Source organism: Dipodomys merriami, unplaced genomic scaffold (assembly GCF_024711535.1).
Source record: "Dipodomys merriami isolate MVZ:Mamm:240054 unplaced genomic scaffold, mDipMer1.0.p SCAF_38, whole genome shotgun sequence".
Lineage (NCBI taxonomy): Eukaryota > Metazoa > Chordata > Mammalia > Rodentia > Heteromyidae > Dipodomys > Dipodomys merriami.
The window spans coordinates 12,563,932-12,578,327 of record NW_027205381.1 but is presented as its reverse complement, the minus strand read 5'-3'; the positions used below and the strand labels follow the sequence as shown (position 1 = coordinate 12,578,327).

Genomic DNA, 14,396 nt, shown 5'->3' with positions numbered 1-14,396 from the left:
GTCTCCAACATTTGAGATTCTCCTTGCTTTGCCTCCTGGGTGCTAGGCTTAAAAGCATGTACTATCACTCTCACAAAATATTTTGATATAAATGTACACTGGGAAATACTTCCTACAATGAAGATAATTGAAATACCCATTGTTAGGTTTTTAAAAAGAGGTAGCCAAGTAAGAACAGCAGCTCGCACATGGTATTCAGGTAAGGGGTAGGTTTATTCAGTAGACCTGCTGGGACCAGGCAAGGTTGGCACTCCACGTGGCTGGGAAAGGCCTGGGAATGAGAGAAAGCTGGGAAAGAGAGGAAAGGGTGTGAGAAGAGCTAGAAAAGAGCAGAGAGAGCAGAGAGAGCTAGAAAAGAGCAGCGAGAGAGCCTCTGGGCCTGGGCTAGGCCTTATCTAGGGTATGGGCCAAGAAAGGTGTGGCCACATCAAATTCAGATGTGACCTCAGCAGATGCAGATGTGACCTCTTCCAGGTGTCCCAGTTGCCTAGGTAATGCACATACTGGGTGGAGACTTTGCTGTGAGGAGGATGGAGTCTGCTCGCCATCCCCGAGCGGACCTTACACCCATCATGTCACATATTTTACATTGTGTGTGTGTGTGTGTGTGTGTGTGTGTGTGTGTGAGAAAGAGAGAAATTAAAATCTATTATTTTACAAGTTTCAAAAATACAGTATGACATTGTTAAATATAGTCATTTTGTACATGAGATGTGCAGAAATTAATATTTTTGTGTTAATTACTTAGAATCTTGTATTTGCTAGGCTCTTGTGCTACTTGATCTTTGTTCTTAGCCCTTAGAAATTAATATTGCATAGAAATATCTGAAACTCTACTGTTTGACTAATATTTTGCCACTTCTTCCACCCCATTCCCTAATGTGCACCCCCTACATTCTGCTTTTAAAAGTTTTTCTGTATGTTTCCCATGTGTTCGATAACACAACACTTGTTTTTGGGTGTGTGTTTGTTTTGTACAGTGCAAGGGATTTCATGTAAGTCTTTCTCTAAGAAAATGCTCTACCACTGAACTCCCACTCACCACTCCCAGCATTAATCTTCACTATGCTTTCTTTATTTCCCTTACAAAACATTCTCAAAGATAGTTTATGTTGTCATAAATGATAAAATCTCCTTCTTTTCCAAGACTAAATAGTATTTCATTGTGTGTGGTTTATGTGTGTATAGTGTTCCCAACTTGTTTATGCATTTACCTTAGATTTGTTATCACACTTTGACTGTTGTGAACATGCTACAGTGAACTAACATATATATATATATATGTATATATATATATATATATATATATAATTTATTTATTTTAAATTTTGGTTGTGGGACTTGAACTCTGGGCCTGGGCACTGTCCCTCAGCTCTTGAGCTCAAGGCTAGTGCTCTACCACTTGAGCCACAGCGCCACTTTCAGTTTTCTGGTGGTTTATTGGAGATAGGAGTCTCATGGCTGGCTTTGAACCTTGATCCTCAGAGATCTCAGCACCCTGAGCAGCTAGGATTACGGGGGTGAGCCACTAGCGCACAGCTTGATATATTGATTTGCCCAGAGGTGGGATTGCTGGAACATTGGTAGTTCCATTTTTATTCCTTTGAGGAATCTATATTCTGTTTTCCACAATGGCTCATAAATTCTCATGTCCACCAATTTACATGCATCTGATTTCTCCAACTCCACACAAACATTGATTATCTTTTGTCTTTTATGTATTTATTTATTTTGGTGCAGTTCTTAATATTTGAACTCAGGACATGAGCTCAGTTCCTGAGCTTTTTTTGATCAAGGCTGGCACTCTACCACTTGAGCCACAGCTCCACTTCCAGCATATCTGATACTTAATTGGAGATAAAGAATCTCCAAGATTCTGGGGGCTGGGAAGGTAGCTCAGTGGTAAAGTGCTTGCTTTGCATGCTTGAGGCCCTGGGTTCGATTCCTCAGCACCACATAAGCATAAAAAAGAAGCCAGAAGTGCGCTGTGGTTCAAGTGGTAGAGTTCTAGCCTTGAGCTGAAGAGCTGAGGGACAGCGCCCAGGCCCAGAGTTCAAGCCCCATGACCGGACCCCCCAAAAAAACCAAAAAGCAAAGAATCTCCAAGATTATCTCCAATTAAGTAGGCTTCGAATTACCATCTTTAGGTCTCAGCCTCTGGAGGCACAGGTACCCTGCATCTTTTGTCATTTTTTATTTTTAAATTATTTTGACAGTCGTGGGGCTTGAACTCTGGGCTTGGGTGCTGTCCCTGCACTCTTCAGCTCAAGGCTAGCACTGTACCTACTGAGCCATAGCAGCACTTCCAGTTTTCTAGTGGCTTATTGGAGATAAGAGTGAGTCTCACGGACTTCCTGCCGGATCTGGCTTTGAACCGTGATCCTCAGATCTCAGCCTCCGGAGTAGCTAGGATTACAGGCTTGAGCCACCTGTGCCCAGCTTTTTTTTTTTTTTTTTTGTCGGTTTTACTAACCCACTCAAATTCTTTGATTTGCCTTCATTTTGTTTCAGTATTGGTTTGGTAAAATATTGTAAAAAAATTTAAGATTTTCTATTTTCTATATAGAGTTGAGATGGAAAAAGTGATAATTTCTTCTGAATACAGATTACTTTCCATTGTGGTTTCATTTAAGGAGTAAGAAAACTGCATCTATGTTGGAATTTGCCTTACCTGTGATAGAGATTATTTGTGTTGATTTAATTTAAGGGATAAGAGTGTTTAAATTTGTCTTGGCTTTGATTAGATACTTGCTTCAATGTAAAACCTTGTTTATAATGCTTAGTTCTTTATATGCTAAAAGGGTTGATACATGACTGCTTTTACATAAAGTTTTTTTTTGAACTTTATTTGGTAAAAGTTAGAGGTAAAGACTGATGTGTAAAGTACTGTGGTTTAAAAACGTGTAAAAGGGGGGGGGCGGGGAGAGGATGGGAAGGGATGGAAGGGGAAACAAAGGAGGAGGCTATAATACTTGATAAGAAATGTACTCATTATCTTGCCTATGTCATGGTAACCCCTCTGTACAGTATTTTCACAATAAAATTTTTTAAAAAATGTAAAAAGCAGAGTAAGGCCACTGATGGTATGAAAAAGGAAGTAGAAAGGAATTTGAAATTTGGTAGATATAAGATTGATTCCTAAAGCCAGGCACTGGTGGCTCATGTCTATAATCCTAGCTACTCAGAAGGCTGAAATCTGAGGATCTCGGTTCAAAGTCAGCCCAGGGAGGAACAGTCCGGAGACTTTTATCTCCAATAAACCACAAGAAAACCAGAAGTGGTGTTGTGGCTCAGTAGGTACAGTGCTAGCCTTGAGCTCAAGAGCTGAGAGACAGCATCCAGACCCAGAGTTCAAGCCCCATGGCTGACAAAAAAAAACAAAAAAAGATTGATTCGTAGCAAATTTTGGAGTTCTGTATAAGTTAAATAAACCTATTGATATATAAATTGGGACTGCTAGATTCTTTATTATTTTGGTCTAACTGGTGCCATCTTGGCCACATGGTAGATAATAGAGAATTGGGTTTAACAGATGCTGTCTTGTCAAAGTGTTATATTATAGCAAATTTCTTTTGGAGGTGGACACATCAAATAGATGTGTCTGAATTCCTACTGGATTGAGCAGGGAAATGGAGACTCTTTACTAGCTTAGTTTCCTAACAGTATTAAATGTGTTTGAGAAAAAAGGATTCAAATTAAGTAAACTGTCTTGCTAGCAAATGTTATGCCTAGGTCACAGGACCCCCACCAAGAAGACCACCAAGAATCAGACTTTACAGCTGTTTTAAGGTTTTATTTAAATGGGCTGCAGCTCGGGCCTCGTCCTACACTCTGACACAATAGAGCCTAGGAGGAGAGCCCCGAGCTAAGGATTTACAGGTCTCCTAAAGGCACACAACCAGGTGGTTTAGTACCAAGTGTTGCTCTGGTCTGAAACAAGCAACAAATGGTCACTGCCTCAAGTACTTTAACCCTTCATTCCCCGCCTTGAAACACAATCTTGTGGCTCCGGCCCAAAACTAAACTCCAACAGCTTTCGATCTTGAACGGGTATAGTTCCTCTCTGACCTTTGAGCCATACTATTAAACAACAATACCAATAACAATCAGTTCATTTTTCTTTTCTTGAGACGTATGTGGAGTGGTTGGGTAGGATCTTTAGAGACTTCCCATGTTTCCCCATGGTCATCCAGGGCAAAGGGGTCAGCTGGTCTGGCGTGGGAGCAGTGGATCCAAGCAGTAATGCCATCCACCTTAAGGGCAATGGGTGTAGCCAGTAGCATCATGTAAGGTCCCTTCTACCGTGGTTCCAGAGATCTCAAGTTGTGCCTTCAAACAAACACCCAGTCCCCTGGTTTAAACAAAGGGGGTTAGGAATAGAAGCAGAATCATAATGCTCTAAGCTGGGGCCACATACTCTTATGCATCAGCTGTAAATAGTCAAGCTTACACAGAAATTCAGTATTACCCAAATTAGCAAGCAATTCAGTCTGAAGGCTAGGGATAATAGGTAGAGGGTGTCCATACATTATTTCAAAAGGAGTAAAGCCAAGCTGATAGGGTGAATTTCTTACTCTAAACAGGGCAAAAGGAAGGAGCGATACCCAGTCTGTGCCAGTCTCCAGTCTCCAAGGCCAATTTCGTTAAGGTCTCTTTTAGAGTCCAATTCATTCTTTCTACCTGCCCTGAACTCTGGGGTCTATAAGCACAGTGCGAATGCATCCCCAGTGCCGCGGCTATTCCTTGACTTACTTTTGAGATGAAGGCCGACCCGATAGTGGATGGGAAGCCATACCTGGATAGGATTTCTTCCAGGATCTTCTTAGCCACGACGTTCGTGGTCTCATGCTTTGTTGGGTAGGCTTCAACCCATCCTGAAAAGGTGTCTACAAAAACTAGCAAATATTTATATCCAAATTTTCCAGTTTTAATTTCTGTGAAGTCTACTTCCCAGTACACACCTGGCCTATCTCCACAGAGTTTTGTAACCGGTTGATTGGGAGCATTGGTGAGCTGACAGGCTTTACAATTTTTAACAATGTCCTCAATGAGTTGCTTTCCTTGCCTAACTTTTACTTCTCAGTGTTGGAGCAAGTCCTGCATTCTTTGGGTTCCCATGTGAGAGACCCGATGGATTCTCTTAAGAATCCCTTTGCCCAATCTTTGTGGCAAGATAAGTTTCCCCTCACCAGTTTTCCACCAGTCTTTGTTTCCTTCTCTGTCCGGGGGTTTATAGGCCATGGGAATTTTCTTTATCCACTCCAAGTCTTCTTGGGAGTACTGAGGCTCAGGAAGCAAAGCTCGTGGCCCTGGGTCTACTAGAGTACTTCCGCTCTGGGCTGGAGGGCCACCTCCTTAGCTGCCTAATCGGCCAAGTTATTTCCTTTGGTTATAGAATCAGTTCCCTTTTGATGGCCAGGCCAGTGCATAATGGCAATATTTGCTGGATCCCATATGGCCCAGATGAGGCTTAAAATTTCTTGTTTGTTTTTAATAGTCTTTCCCTCAGCTGTCAGCAGCCCCCTATCTTGGTAAATGGCTCCATGGACATGCACAGTGGCAAAAGCATACCGACTGTCCATGTAAATGTTTTAGTCTCTTCCCTTTTCCCATTTGTAGGGCTTTTGTTAGTGCCACTAGTTCTGCTCTTTGTGCAGATGTTCCCTGGGGGAGTGCTTCTGCCCACACTATCTCAGTGTCCATGGTGACTGCTGTACCCATGTACCTTTTTCCATCTCAAATGAAACTGCTGCCGTCTGTGAACCAGGTATGCTCAGCATGCAATAGTGGCGAGTCCAACAAGTCTGGCCTCTTTTCCTTGGCCTGGTCTCTCTTTTCACGCTCAACTTCATGTTCTCTGTCTTTCCTTTCCTGTCTTTGCTCCTCCATCTCTTTCTTATTGTAAACCTTTTCTGCCACAGCTACTAGACCCCTAATAGACTTTTCACCAAGTCTGTCTAGAGCCTGCAACATTTGCTTTATGTCTGTTGCAGCTTGATGTATATAGGCAAACATAATCATCTGAGCCAACTCCTGGGTCCCAAGATCATTTGGGCTATATTGACTAAAAGCTTCCATGAGCCACTCAAGATAACCTGCCTGACTTTCACTTCCTCCCTGTCTAACGTCATAAACCTTGGCCATATTAGTAGGTTGGTGAGCCACTGCCTTGAGACCTGCCAACAGAGCCTGGTGGTAGACGAGGAGTCGCTCCCTATCTTCAACCTTATTGTAGTCCCATGTTGGTCAGATCTCGAGAAAATGGGCAGCAATCAGGGCAGGATCCATGATGGGCGCTCCTGTGGGGCCAGAGATATGTTTCCGGGCCACCTCTCGGATACAGTCTCTCTCTTCCGTGGTAAAAAGGACCTATAAAAGCTGACTACAATCATCCCAAGTGGGCTGATGAGTAAAGAGAATAGTTTCAAGCAAACGAATTAAATCCTGGGGTTTCTCAGAAAAGGGGGAATTTTGGATGCGCCAATTGTATAGATCACTGGTAGAAAATGGCCAATATTGGAGTTGTGTTGACCATCCGCATCCACAGGACCTACAGTGAAAGACCCCAGCCTCACTGGGATACTTTCTTCAACGGGAGGGCACCCCAAGAACCAAGACTGCAAACCAGCAGCTGCAATAAGCAAGAGGAGTTTATTTGGCGTTTGCTCAAACGGGCTCCCCTTCCAAGACTGGAAGCCCCGAGCAGCGGTTACAGGCACTTTTAAAGACAAAAACCACAAGATTAGCATAAGACCCCAGGTTCCCCAGGATTGGCTCAGTTTACTATACGGGGAAGTTTATAACACTTTTTGTAATAAAACAATTGGCTCGGATGATCAAATGGAGATAGTCACTCTGGGAGATAAGGGTTAGGGAGTTTACGGAGTTACAGACTTCTGATTAATTAACATTTGGCCTAATTTGTTGGGCTCACCAGATGGTCCTTATCTTGAGCCCCCTAAACCGAGAATTTTTTACACAGGAATGCAGAGGAACATACTCTTTGTTTCTTATCTTGGGTCCCATTTGGCCACCTGGGGAATTTACTTGTTAGTTCTTTATTTACGACTACAGAGCTTGTCCCAGGGCCGACATCTAGGCTCCCAAACTTTTTTTATTTCCAGAGAGGGGAATGGTCAGAGCTAGTGCAAGCAAGTTTACAGAAGCAAACCAGCAGTTAGCATTTGTAAAAATATAACTCTAATTTTTAATCTTTCAACAGTGCATAAGGGAAAAACAGCTGCACTAGAAGCGGGGCTGATCCCATGGCATCGTCGAGTGACTGGCCCCTCAGAAACTTTAAGGGCAGGTGCTGAGGGTTCGGCTGCTGGTTCTATAGCTCCTTCCTCCTCTGGATCATTTTCAGGCTCTGCAGAAGGAACCTGGGATGGGGAGTATGGGGGAGAAAACATTTCTTCTTCCAAGTTATCTCCCTGAAAAACCAGAGGGTACAATTTCTTTTCCTCTTCGTTTCTTTTTGTAGGTCTAGGGGGCTAGATGGAGTGTTGCCCATGGTTTCCAGTCCGTCAGTCACACAGTCCAAAAAACAATAAACAGTACAAACAAAACACATGCAGGCCTGACAGTTACAAAAAAAAAAAGCTTACGAAGTGGAGATCTCCCGAATTGATCCACTGACTCCTGTTACGGTGGGGTTCCACACCCATGCCCCACAGCAGAAGGAGCAGACCCACAGTGGGAGAGTTGGGCCTCAGTTAGGAGGCCCTCTTGGTCAGTTCCGCCCAACACTGAACCGACCCCCGCCCCACAATTCACACGACGAGGTTCCAACTTCTGCCCCACACGGCGGTGTTCCAAGGATCCCCCCTCCTCCCCGTCCCACATGGCAGGGTTCCAAGGACCCCCACCCCACAAGAGGATCTGAGACGTCTCCCAGTTCCTCCAGGGGCAAGCGCGTCCCCTTCGACAACCCTTTAGGAATCAGCCTTCACAAAGGAAAACGAAAGTAAAACAAATGACAGGACAAGACAAATTAACAAAGACAGCGCTGTTTTACCTTTGGAGTCTGAGGTCTCGGGGGTCTTTGGGGGAATCCTGGATGAGCCCCCACTAATATATTATGCCTAGATCACAGGACCCCCACCAAGAAGACCACTGAGAGTCAGACTTTACAGCTGTTTTAAGGTTTTATTTAAACGGGCTGCAGATCGGGCCTCGTCCTACACTCCGACACAGCAGAGCCTAGGAGGAGAGCCCCAAGCTAAGGATTTGCAGGTCTTATAAAGGCACACAACTAGGTGGTTTAGTACCAAGTGTTGCTCTGGTCTGAAACAAGCAACAAATGGTCACTGCCTCAAGTACTCTAACCCTTCATTCCCTTCAGCAAAGGCATCTGATAGAACATAGTCTGTTCCTGGCTATGCTTGGTTATCTGTCAGAGATTGTTTGTTGGGAAAAAATTTTTTTTCTTTTCCTTGCAACATATTTGGCAAAATAATGTCATTTTGCCTCTGGAATTAAAACGGATGATTGTTTATTTTTTCTTTAAGTGCGCCTTAAAAATTGTGCACATGGGCTGGGAAGGTGGCTCAGTGGTAGAGTGCTTGCCTTGCATGCATGAGGCCCTGCGTTCGATTTCTCAGCACCACATAAGAAAAAAGAAAAAAGTCGGAAGTGGCGCTATGGCTCAAGTGGTAGAGCACTTGCCTTGAGCTGAAGAGCTGAGGGACAGCGTCCAGGCCCAGAGTTCAAGCCCCACAAGTGACACACACACACACAAAAAAAATTGTGCACAAATGTGTGAATGTGTGTTGTGTTGTGTGTACATGTATGTGTGTCTTTGAAATATTGTTTGTTAATCTGGTATTTTAATGCATACAGCTGTTAGTGAAGTGAGGAAACTTAGTCTAATAATGTGTCACAGAGATGGGGGCTGACCATCCAGCTCCAAAGCCTAGAGGTGACACTAGCCATCTTTTAAATTGCAGATGCCTGGCTCAGTGGGTAGAGCCAGGAGGGTCAGCTTTGGGGAATATTTGGATACATTGTGTTGTCTAGCCCCAATAGAGCTTTGCTCCCAGTGCCTATGTATAATGCTTTTCTGAGGGTTGGTCTCCACCCAAATGTGTGGCTCTTGACCTTTGGGACTGCAGGTCCTTGTGACAACTGGCTGCCTACAGACCTCTAGGGAGTCATATCTGGCGTCTCAAAATGTGGCTTCTCTATTTTCTTGTGACTGGATTTATATCTAATTAAGGTTCAACATTAATGCTGTAATAAGAGTTATCTGGGTTAGCAAAAATGTAAATCTTTGGAGGACTTAGGATCTATTTCTCTCCACGGTTAAATTTGGGGCTAAGTAGCATAAATTTAAGTAATAAAGGTTTTCTTTCACCATCTTCAAAGATATTGTCTGTTCTATCTTCTCTGTCTAAAACTGCCCTAATTTCTCTCTCATTCAGGAATCAGGAAAGAGGGCCATCTCATCTGAGCCTGAGGAGGGCTATGAATAAACTGACAAGGGCCTGATTCATCTTGGGAAGGAATCAAGGAAAGAGGTGCAGTTCATCCCTTACCTAGAAGGGGTAAGGATGAACTGGCCAAGGCTTGGTTCACTTTGGGGCCCTCCGGGAAACCTGAGAAGAAGAGATTGTCCGCCCTGGGAGCTAGGGGATGCCCCTTGCGAGGGCATGGCAATAAGGGAGTGAGGATGAACAGGCAAAAAGGCACAGTTCATCTAGCCCAGGGACCAGCATTAAAGGCATGGTCCATAGTATGGGCCAATGTGGCCCCATCTTTGCAGAGTAAGGATAAGCTGAAAAATGGAGCTCATCCAGACCCGAGGACTAGCAGGGTCTGAGGTGTGGTCCTTAAAGTTCTATCTCTTTCTTTCTTCTTACAGACAGATGGAGAAAACCTAACTTGACAGTAAAAAGAGTATTATTAGAAATTATGGGATGCAGTTAAAAAATGGAACACTTTAAAAAGAAGTCAATATCTTTATGTAATTTAATTTGGTCTCAATATAAGCTGGTAAAATAAAACTTTAAATTTCAATACTATTTTACAATTAGATACATTTCGTCTAAAATGATCTGAGATTCCTCCAGTCTGTTAAGTTTTTACTCCTAGTTCAGTGTTAATCAGTCTACATGTAATGCTCCCGTTGTCCGTAATTTAAAACCAAGTGGGAATACTGGCTCACAAAAATGTTTTCTAAGAATTAATTCAAAATGCAATTAAAAATAAGTTAAAAAAAAGGATTTAGAAAGTAAAAATTGTCTTAAATATTTATTAAAAAGAAAAAAATTAAGATAAACACAAAAGGTTCTAGTAGGTAACAGATGGCATGTGTATGTCTTAAATTTTTATAAGATAAAGATTATTATAAAATACTAGTAAAATTGGTAAATAAAGTCAAGAGGTACACTGATGTAAAACCAACATCTCATTGTTTATGTCCATCTATGAAAGTAATTGTGTACTATTAAGTTTGTCACTTTTTTTTTTTTTGTCAGTCATGGGGCTTGAACTCTGGGATTGGGTGCTAACCTTGTGCTCTTCAGCTCAAGGTGAGCTTTCTACAGCTTGAGCCACAGCACCACTTCTGGTTTTCTATTGGTTTATTGGAGATAAGAGTCTCATGGACTTTCCTGCCCGTGCTGTGTTCCTCAGATCTCAGCCTCCTCAATAGCTAGGATTACAGGCGTGAGCCACTGGTGCCCCGCTTAATTTTGTCAAGCTTTTAATGGATAAAACTAAGTGGTAACTAAACCAAAGTTCCTGTCTAGTTCTTTATGTCTCTTTCTCAAGGAAGTGAGCTGCATTGGATACAGAGCCATTTCAGTCATAATCAAAAATGTTTGTTTTAGTAACAGTGGTTTCAATTAATGTCTTAAAGTGCTATATCCATTTTTTTAAATATATGATTTTTAATCCATTGCCATTTCACATCTCTCATTATGTCTGCTATAGAGTTTTGTCTTCACAGACCTTCTGTAAAGTTTCCAGCAGGCCTAGAAAAGGACAAAAGATTTTTACAAGTATGTCTGATGTAACTTTGGCCCTTAATAAGCTACAGGTAAAATCATGCTTGGGAGACTACTTTTCTAATGACCACCTTGTTGCTTTTAATTGTAGTAATGGCCTTTTACAAAGATTCATTGATCTAAAGCCAGTCTGGGCACAAAAAGGCCCCTGTGAGACCATGAGTGCAGAGTGCTGGAAGGAGGTGCTGAAGGGCTCTCTAGCCTTGAGCTGGAGAGCTGAGGGACAGGGCTTAGGCCCTGAGTTCAAGTCTAGTGACTGACCAAGGAAGATGTCAATGAGGCATTTATCCTGCCATGGGACAAAGCAACACAGTATCTAGAAGGCAGTAAGAGAGCTGCTCAAGTGGCAGAGATGATGTCAGATCCTGGAGTCACTGCTGCTTGGCCTTTCAAAAGTTATCAGAGGTTGGTGGTCATTGGAAAATAGTTTATAAGCATCCTTTCTAATGCTCATGTCTCAACTGTGTAATTGGGCAGAAACTTACACCCTTGCCTATCAGACAGCTATTATAGTGGATAATAAGTAGCAAGGGTTCAAATGGAGAATAATTTAAAATTAAAATCCCCAAACCCACATTTGCTGAGGACCCTAATTGATTATAAATTTTGATCTAACACTGGCTACATAAGTTCATCTGGTTAGGAAAAGAAAATAAGGCTGGGGCTGGGGAGGTGGCTCAGTGGTAGAGTGCTGGTCTTGAGCTGAAGAGCTGAGGGACAGTGCCCAGGCCCAGAGTTCAGGCCCCACCACTGGACCCCCCCCCCAAAAAAAGAAGATAAGACTGGAATGTTAGTAAATGAAAACACTTTTCTGGAGCTTCAAAGGACACCTGGCCATTTGGGCCTATTATGTGTCTATACAGATTCTAAATATGCCATCTTGGTTTATAAATCATGGATCTGAGATCCTGTCCCTACTAAAAACTGCCTGGGAACTTTCACAGGTAGCTGTTATGCATGGTAAGGGTCATCAAAGGTCAGGTTCCCTAATCAACCAGGGAAATGCCTTTGCAGACTGGAGTACTGAACAGGCTTCTCTGGCCTGCAGTATGGAAATGGGTTTAATCCCTTTTATGCCCAAATTTCTTCAGATCAACTTCTACTTAGTTGGAAGGGACCCTACATGGTTGTTCTTAACACTGTATCAATTGTAAAATTGTTTGGCATTTCTGCGTGGATAGAACCTTTATCTCTTCAACCCTATGTTCTAGGTTTCAGATTCATCTAGACCCAAGGATCCACAGGATGGCTCTACCTGTAAACCTCTGGAAGGCCTGAGATGTCTCTTCAAGAAAAAGAAGGCTTCAGCAGATCACCTGAATGGTTTGAAAAAAGGCTCAAGCTTTGGTGGGCATTTCCTTAAATGTCTATAAAAACCTATGTTATGCACTTTTTGATTATTATTCCCAGAGCTAAAGTGAAAATGAATTCATTTTTGCAATGGGCCCAGAATTCTTAAAGGGAGGTATTTTTGGCTAATAACACTCAAGACCACTGACTGGTATGCTACCAATGGCCCTTGAGCTGCTGGGCAGCTCCAAGAAGCACCAGATTGTCTTGTGGGACCAAACTCTGGCCCTGGCTGCCCCCAGAATGGAGAGGATGCTGTACTATAGGTTTTTCCTGGATGCAGGAGATATGGGTTCCAACTTTAACAAAGCCTGCAAATTTGCCAGTATTACAACACAGGTGTCCTAGGTCTGTTTGGATCACTTGGCCTCTGTCTTCATTCCATCTATTGGCCTAGAGAACATTATATGACATATAAAATCCTTCAACAAATATATCCAACAAGTATTTAATGATACTATTAAAGAAATTTCTTTGCTAAATTCAGAGGTACAAGTGATGAGGCAAGTGGTCCTCCAAAATAGGATGGCTTTAGACATCTTTACTGCAGCCCAAGGAGGAACCTGCCCAATTATAAAGGTTAAATGTTATATTTGTTAGCACTATGCCCACCTTTTTTTTTTTTTTTGTCGGTCGTGGGGCTTGAACTCTGAGCCTGGGCGCTGTCCTTCAGCTCTTCAGCTCAAGGTGAGCACTCTACCACTTGAGCTACAGCGCCACTTCCGGTTTTCTGGTGGTTTATTTGAGATAGGAGTCTCATGGTCTCTCCTGCCCGGGCTGGCTTTGAACCGTGATCTTCAGATCTCAGGCTCCTGAGTAGCTAGGATTACAGGCGTGAGCCACCAGCACCCGGCTACTATGCCCACCTTTTGTCCTCAGCTCTACCCATACCTGAGCTGCTCCCTGCCCCGGAATTCCCATCCTACAGCTGGTACTCCTTTTCTCTGCCCAGACCCACCTGAGCACCCACCTATCTGACTTCTTGCCCCATTCCCTCTTACTACCTGGATAGGGACAGATGCCATGTGTTCCCACTGAAAGACCCCAGACCCCCTGGGGTGCTTTCTTCAATGGGAGGGCACCCCAAGAACCAAGACTGCAAACCAGCAGCTGCAATAAGCAAGAGGAGTTTATTTGGTGTTTGCGCAAACGGGCTCTCTGTCCAGGGCAGACAGGGAGCCCCGAGCAGCAGCAGCGGTTACAGGCACTTTTAAAGACAAAAGCCCCAGGATTAGCATAAGACCCCAGGTTCCCTGGGATTGGCTCAGTTTACTATACGGGGAAGTTTATAACACTCTTTGTAATAAGACAATTAGTGCAGACGGAGGTAGGCACTCTGGGAGATAAGGGTTAGGAGATTTACAGTGTTACAGGTTTGTGATTAACAATTTGGCCTAGTCTGCAGAGCCCACCAGATGGCCCTTATCTTGAGCCCCCTAAACCGGGAATTTCTGCACAGGAATACCGAGGAACATACTCTTTGTTCCTTATCTTGGGTCCCATTTGGCCATTTGGGGAATTTATTTGTTAGCTCTTTATTTACGACGACAGAGCTTGTCCCAGGGCTGACACCTAGACTCCTAGACTCCGAAGCTTTTTATATATTTCCAGGGAGGGGAAGGGTCAGTGCTAGCAAGTTTACAGAAGCAAAACCAGCAGTTAGCATTTGTAAAAATGTAACTCTAATTTTTAATCTTTCACCCACTTTGGGAAAATATGGCTCCTCTACTAAACCTTATAATAATCTTTCTTGTGTGCCTGCTTGCCTCAGGGTGGTCCCCTGGGGTGGACATGAAGGATCCTTTAAATATATGTTCCAAACAACTCAAACAATGTCTTCTCATCCCTTCAGGATCTACACACTTAGATTAATACTCTATCTGACTCTGCTCTTAGCTTTAATGCACTCCTCACCTCATGGTTCTCTGGAGTCACTTGGTGGAAAAGAATTGTTGTTTATCTTGATGGTATTAATATGCGGGAGAATACCAATTTGCTGTATCTTGTATTGTTTCTATGGCTTGTTATCCTCCCTAA

General features: G+C 43.1%; 1 long non-coding RNA gene across 1 annotated transcript in view; it reads left to right on the top strand.

The window, feature by feature from the left end:
* LOC138804961 (uncharacterized) overlaps nt 1-12,965 on the top strand; it is a 39,337-nt gene extending 26,372 nt beyond the window's left edge. The window contains exons 3-5 of the long non-coding RNA XR_011365389.1: nt 9,423-9,545; nt 10,936-11,003; nt 12,221-12,965. This is a non-coding gene — a long non-coding RNA (uncharacterized lncRNA). The remainder of the gene's footprint in view (nt 1-9,422; nt 9,546-10,935; nt 11,004-12,220) is intronic.
* The last annotated feature ends 1,431 nt before the right edge of the window (nt 12,966-14,396 follow it).